Source organism: Microtus ochrogaster, unplaced genomic scaffold (genome assembly GCF_000317375.1).
Source record: "Microtus ochrogaster isolate Prairie Vole_2 unplaced genomic scaffold, MicOch1.0 UNK1, whole genome shotgun sequence".
Classification (NCBI taxonomy): Eukaryota; Metazoa; Chordata; class Mammalia; order Rodentia; family Cricetidae; genus Microtus; species Microtus ochrogaster.
In genome coordinates, this window is record NW_004949099.1 from 32,423,221 (window position 1) to 32,430,632 (window position 7,412).

A 7,412-nucleotide genomic window follows, 5' to 3' on the forward strand; every position below is an offset into this window, starting at 1 on the left:
ACACACACACACACACACACACACACAACAAAACACAACAAAACACAACAAACAAAAACCCTGAAGCTCAGAAAGTATAGCCCTAAATGCTCACACTGGAAGCCAGGCAACATTTCAAATAAATAACCCAATTACCACCACAAGAACATGACAAAGGAGATGAGGATCAACTCAGGGCCAAGTAAAATTAAGGCACCACTAAAAAGCAGGAGCTGAGGGAACTCTCGACAGAGGGTCACTGCGAAACCAATGGAGCGGCAGTTTGATCCTTAAATAAACCGACGAGAGGGGTACAGTCAACACTGGGAATAAACTGCTGTCATCGAAGACCCTGCAGCCATTTAAAGGCAAGGGACGGAAGAGTACAAACCATCTTGTTTTACACTCAGGAATCTGATGGTGTAAAATAAATGGACCACTTCTTCAAAGGCCATGAACAACTAAAACCCAACCAGGATGATTTACATACATGTTTCATGACCTGAACAGCTATCTATGTGGGCCAAAGAGTCCTTTACAATGAAGGAAACCAAACTTGGAATTGAGAAGAAATCTTCAGCAGGCCCCACAGGTTTGGCTGGAGATTTCTATTATTCACTTATGAAAAATTAATACCATATTACAAAATCACTTCCAGAAAATAGATGACAGAAGAAACTTTCCTATTTTGTCTTCTGAACTTAGGCTATACCAAAAACTAGGTAGAGAGTATATATATATATATATCAGACAATGTCTCTCATGAACTTCGACATGAAAATGATCAATTAAATATTAATAAGACAAAGTTGGGGTATAATAGGGATTATACACTCTCGCCATTTGGAATTTTATTACTGGAATGCAAAGCTGATCGCTATTACAAAATTAACTCATGCAATATGATTTACAACAGGTTGGAGAACAAATATCTTACAACCTGATTCCAGTTGATGCAGAAACACTTATTCAGAGAAGGAAGTCTCAGAAAACTAACAACAAAAGGAAATCTGCTCAACTTTTTGAAAACCATCTACCAAAAGCCTACAACTATTTCTCTACTTCATGGATGCTTTTTCCTCTGAGACAGGAGCTAAGACTGCATTCTGCAGTCTCTTCCCTCATTCAGTATGATACAATGAGACAAGGAAAAAAGTAACAAATGCATAGGGTGGAAAGAAACTGTCTAGATTTGCAGATGACACAACGGTCCATCTAAAAAAATCATACACATAAAAAAACTGCAGAAAAATTCTTCGCGCCAATAAGGGAAATGATCAAACTGGTACCATGTACAAATCAATCACCATGAATGTGTAGGAGGAGATCAGAAATTCACTCTTGTCTACAACAACTATAAAAACAATGGAGTCCTTAGGCCATACCTTGACAAAGCTTGACATGGGAAAGGTGTTGATTCTTCTGTATGTTTAATTTAGACACTATCTTTCCATGGGATTTATATAGAACAGCTAAGGTGGTCTCTAAATGGGTGACCTCCCTGCATCTTTTGGAGACTATGAGTTGAGAGTGTAGATTGAACAGGAGCAGACATGCAAAATGACAGCACCCAGAAGAAGACTCACAGTTGGACCTTACTAATTTTTGAGAGTTTAAAGTTAATTCAGAGAAAGGTAGATTTTTTTTTTTTAACAAAAGGAAGGATTCTTTATTGAACTCTCAACAACTTGTATGGAAGCTCAAAATAGGTCATGGGCATTGTGGTAGTTTGAATGTAGTTGGCCCCCATAATCTCATAGGGTGTAGGAGGAGGCTGCTTGTTCGTCCCGGCCGCCCAGAACTGAAATAACCACACAGAATCTGTATTAATTAAAACACTGCTTGGCCCATTAGCTCTAGCTTCTTATTGGCTAAATTGGCTAATTATATTAATTTAGCACATTTCTATTAATCTGTATATCACCACAAGGTAGTGGCCTACCAGCTAAATTTCAGCATGTCTATCTCTGGCGGTAGACCTATGGCATCTCTCCCTGACTCTGCCTTTTTCCTCCCAGCATTCCATTTAGTTTTCCCTGCCTAGCTCTATTCCCCTACAGCTCTGCTATAGGCCCAAAGCAGTTCCTTTATTAACCAATGAAAGCAACACATAGACAGAAGGACCTCCTACACCAATAGGGAGTGGAACTATTAAGAGGTGTGGCCTTGTTCAAGTAGGTGTGGCCTTTTGGAGGAAGTATGTCACTGTGGGGGCAGACTTTGAGGTCTCCTGTGCTCAAGATACCACCCAGTATCTCAGTCTATTTCCTGTTGCTTGTATATTAACATGAAGCAACCCTTCTCCAGCACTGTGTCTGCCTGCACACCACCAAGCCCTGTGTCATAATGATAAAGAACTAAACTTCTGAAACTGAAAACCAGCCCCTCAATTCAATATTTTCCTTTATAAGAGCTACTGTGGTCACGATGTCTCTTCACAGCAATAGAAACTCTAAGACAGGAGTACTATAAATATAAATAGGAAATAATCAAAATTTAAGACTGGTCAGTTTTGGTTTTTTTTTGTGTGTGTGATTTTTCAAGACAGGGTTTCTCTGTAGCTTTTTGGTTCCTGTCCTGGAACTAGCTTTTCTAGACCAGGCTGGCCTCGAACTCACAGAGATCTGCCTGCCTCTGCCTCCCGAGCACTCGGGATTAAAGGCGTGCGCCACCACCGTCCGACCAAGACTGGTCAGTTTTTATATTTGACACAGAAACTAACTAACTGGTCTTCCTCGAAACAAATCTTTTGCTAGGAGAAACATCACCTTAAGAGAGTGGAAAGGTAAGCTACAGATCAGGCTAAGATCTCGGCAGTCTTTGTACCTGGCAAAGGCTTATTTTGCATTTAGAATAAAGAGCTCCCCAATCACAACTGTAAAAATAGCAATAATCTAGTTAGAAAATGGATGGAAGACACAGTCACTTTGCACGAGAGAGTGCACACTGCTTAGAAAGAAACTCACCAAAAAGCAAAGCAAAACAAAACAGTCTCTTCATCCTTATCCACAGGGAAGAGGAAACTCGGAATCACACTGAGACATCACCTGTTAAAACAAGAAGACAGTGAGGATGCCAAGTGGCAAGATGCAGATGAAGTGCAGCCCACAGAGCCAGCTGCTGGGATATGAAGTAGAGGATTACACAGCCACTGTCCCATCGAGTGCTTGCTTTCCTCAACATTTATCTCAGAGAAGTGAAACTTAGCATGGCTATTTCTTTGTAATCATTAAAAAAATGGGATTTTGTCAAATGGGTAAAGGGTTAAAGACACCTGGCGTGTCCACTCCATGGAATCCTGATCAGCATTAGGAAAGAAGCCACCGTGGAGAAACAGAGCTCCTCCGCTAGCTCTCCAGTGACTTTAGCTGAATGGGGGCTGGGGAGCCCCTGCCAAAAGGTTGCGTAATCGGATGATTCCATTTATATAACATTTCTTGACAAAGCTGCTCAATAGAGAAGTGGTTTGTTCAGGTTACTACGGCTATGGCTACCACAGGAATGTCCGGTGTCTACACTCGGTCCGCTTCAGTCAGGGGACTTCACGGCAGCTTTCCCCTTCCTCTTCTTCTGAGACCGTCATCACTGAGGAAAACTAGGGAAGAGGGCAGATGAGGTCTCCCCACAATTTTTTTTTTACAGTTTTGCATGTGTGTATGGCTATTGCATAATCATATGAAAAAAAATTTTTTTAAGCATCTCTGGCAGGTGACATGGTTCACAGACAAGGCCCGCATTGACTTTCCAAGTTAGTCATGGTCAGAGAACATCCCTGGTTTCACATTACACAAGAGCCCCAGGACACCATCCCTGTCCACCTGTGGTCAGTGCATTACATAGACACACTGCAAGCATCCTGCATCCTTGCATGTGTGGCCAGTCCACACATCAATGCGAAGCTGGTTGAACAGCTGATGAGTCCTGTATATTTAAGTGACTGAGCTGGCTGATCTTCCTTGGTTCCCAATATCTCCCCCAACCTCAATCAGCTCTGGGGCTAGGCTTCAGTGTGTTTGCCTCCAGAGAAAAGGGGATCTTCTGGCGTGTAGACATGCTTGTGTCTGCCCAGTGCTGGTGGCCAGTGCAGGAGGAATTCTCTTTCTGATCCTGACAGAGCTTAACCATGACCTCCTCCTTTGCCCCTCAGACTTTTGTCACATGCCAGCTGGGCCCCTGGGAAGCTGTCACTGTGGCTGTTGGGTAGCTAGGAAGGGTGTCTGAAGGGGATGAACTCTTCCTGAAGGGTTGGGAATCCTGGACTTATACAAGAGGGGCCGCTCATGGATCCAGCTGGGACCTACAGCAGGCTCCTCTGCGCTGGAGACCATAGCAGTATGACATCATCCCTCTCCCGGTTGCCCAGAGCCAGCACATCGGATACCCAGCTGCAGCTGCTGTCCCTAGGAAACCTCTTCTCCTTCCACATTTGTGTTTGGACACAGAGCCCATGACTTGGACGGGATTCTGCCAGAGATGGGAATCCCCCATTTGTCCAAAGGCTCTCCTGTGAGTCTTTCACCTCTTGGACCTCCTCTTGGGGACTCAGCTCCTGCTCTCCATCCTGAAGCAGCAGCTGCAGCTACTTCCTGGCTCTGTGCCTCCATCCTAACTTCTTTCCGACATCTCAGGCCCAATCTCTGGAGATGGGAGGCCTGACAAGGAGTCAGGAACAGGGATACCTGCCCAGGGCAGGGTCCTGCAGACACGGGGAAGGGGCCCTATGCTTTCATGATGGGCTCCTGAGGAAACACAGCCCCCTGAGTAAGGAGTACAGATCAACAGGGAGCAGGGTCTGACCCCAGTGGCCAGGTAGAGACAGACTGTGTGGACACTTGGGTTCTGAGTACCCAAATGGTCCGTGGAAACAGCTATGCCTCCCACCTGGCAGAGTGAGGGCTTTGTTTCAGGCTCCAGCTGACCTAGTTTAGGTTGGTAAATCAGGCCAATGGAAGGATGGCCAAGGGTTGCAGAGCAATCGCCTAAAGCTCACTCTTCCTTTTCTCTGGCTTTTTTAGCTGTGTAGAACTGGTGACTGGGGCTATGCTAGAGTCCAGGTCAATAAGGGCCAGGAAATGGAGGATGGTACAGGCGTACATAGGGTGTGTGGATCCCATGAAATGGGGGATAGTACAAGCGTACATAGGATGTGTGGATCCCAGGGAGTTAGCAAACTCTCTCTCTCCCCCACATCCACCTCTCAGGAGCCTACACCAAGCCAGAGTCTTGGGAGCAGCATCACCAGGCTGTACGGGATCGGCAGGGAGGCATGCTAGGAGGTGCAGCCCATTTGAAGGAGTTTGAAAGACACCCTAGAAATGACAGTAATATGGTAAAAACATAATTGCCATAAACTAGGCAGCAATCCTTCCCGTTTGTTCCTGATAAGAAAAATGGTGTCCCAGAGAGAGTCATTACCTTGAGATTGGCCAGGACTCAGAGGGACTGGTTCCAGGCACCAGGCTCACCAAGGCTGCCCATCTTCCTATGAGTCTATCAAGGGCTGTATCAGGATCTGTTTCAAGATGCCCAGGTGACAGTTCTGGAAGTATCTTCCTTAACATGGATCCCTTAAATTGGGAGGGTTCTGGGATACTATATCGTCAGGGCCGTGTTCGGCTGTAAACAATCAGATAGTGAATATTATATAAACAGAAAGACATGCTGGGAGGTGCCTGCGAAGCTCTGGGACAGATGGTCTCGGCCGCACCACTGGGCCGTTGTATCTGTGGCTCAGGTCCTCGTGTGTGTGTGTGTGTGTGTGTGTGTGTGTGTGTGTGTGTGTGTGTATGTGTGTGGCTAGGTCCCAAGACAGCTGAGTGTGTGCCTGATGTAGCCAACAACTGCTGTTGGCTCCAAGAAAATGCTAGAAATTGCTTCTCAAAGTCTCCTCAAAAGGAGTCATTGGCAGGTTGGTCAAGAATGACTGAGTTCTCAGCAAGGGAGGTTCATGGGTATGTAGGCCATGGCACTGCAGAAGCCACACTGGCCATTCCAGGACTGGCTCAGTAAAGCCTGGTCACCACATGGTCCTGTCTTCCCCTCTGGGACCTGTAAGCGTTCATGTTACTGAAACACACGTGACTGCTTCTGCTCCAGGTCTCTGTCCTGGAGTCCCCTGTATGATCTCACCAAGGACAAAGGGCTGCTTAGAACGAGAAGTGGGTCCCCACTTGAACTGATTTCCCCTTTACCTACTGGACTCGGTGTTGGGGCAAGAGAGGTCCTGGCCGAAGTGCCCTCCTCTCTTGGCAAAGGAGTTGGAAAGGCTACAAGCTCTGACTTGACCATCACCACTGCCAAAGACAATATTCCGGATGGTCTACATGTGGAGCTGTCTGCCAGAGAGCTCACTCCTTGGCCGGAGTCTCTCTGCTGAAGCTCAGAGGAGCCTGGGAAGAGCTGAGTGAGAGCCAGTGCTGGGCCACCTCAGATTCCTCATCTACAGTTTTTACTCATGCCGTCAGTGTGTGACATGGGCACAGCTGGTGCATGGCAGGACATCCACCGATGAGTGGATTGGCCCATGCCAGGCCCTGCTACTCCAGATCTGCCAGCAGAAGCCTTCTTCATGAGCTTGGGGTTATAAAAGACCAGTCAGTCTCAGGGAAACTACAATCCTCTTTAATAGGAAAAGATTCATTTTAAAGTCTGGAGAGAAGCTTCATAGAGAGTAAGAATAAGATGGAGTGGTGGCTCATGCCTTTGATTCCAGGACACATGCGGTTCTCTGAGAGTTTGAGACCAGCTTGGTCTACATAGTGAGTTCCCAGCCAGCCAAGGATCGTATCTCAAAATAAACAAGGAGTGGGAAGGAGAGAGAGAGAGAGGAGAGAGAGAGAGAGGAGAGAGAGAGAGAAAGAGAGAGAGAGAGAGAGAGGGAGGGAGGGAGGGAGGGAAGGAGAGAGAGAGAGAGAGAGAGGGAAGCACAAGTACTGAGCAGGAAACCATTTGCCCGGAAGCCCACCCCAACCTTTCAGAGCTGACTGCTCTGAACTGGCTTGCACTTCCTCTGTTGCCAGGCGACTGTGAAGCTTCCTGGCTTATTCACAGGGAGTAGATGGGAGTGCTTTTTCATTTCCTGTTGCCAGGTGGCCTCTTAAGCCCTGACTTTGAAGGCTGACAACCCTGCCTTTGTCCTGGGCCTGCTGCACGTTATTGTGAAGGAAGAGCAGGAAGAGGCTTAGTGACAGTTACTCCCTTTTTCCTTTCTTTCTGAGACAGTGTCCCAAGTGTCCCAGGCTGCCTTGAACTCCCTACATCACCAAGAATGATTTTGACCTTCTGATCCTTCTGCATTTACCTCTCCCATGTTAGGATTACAGGCTGTGCCACCATGTCTGTCTTGTCCAGTGCTGGGATGGAACTCAAGGGCTTCTTGTGTTAGGCAGGTACTGGGCCAGCTCCACACTGTTGTTCCTAAGGCTGTCTCCAGG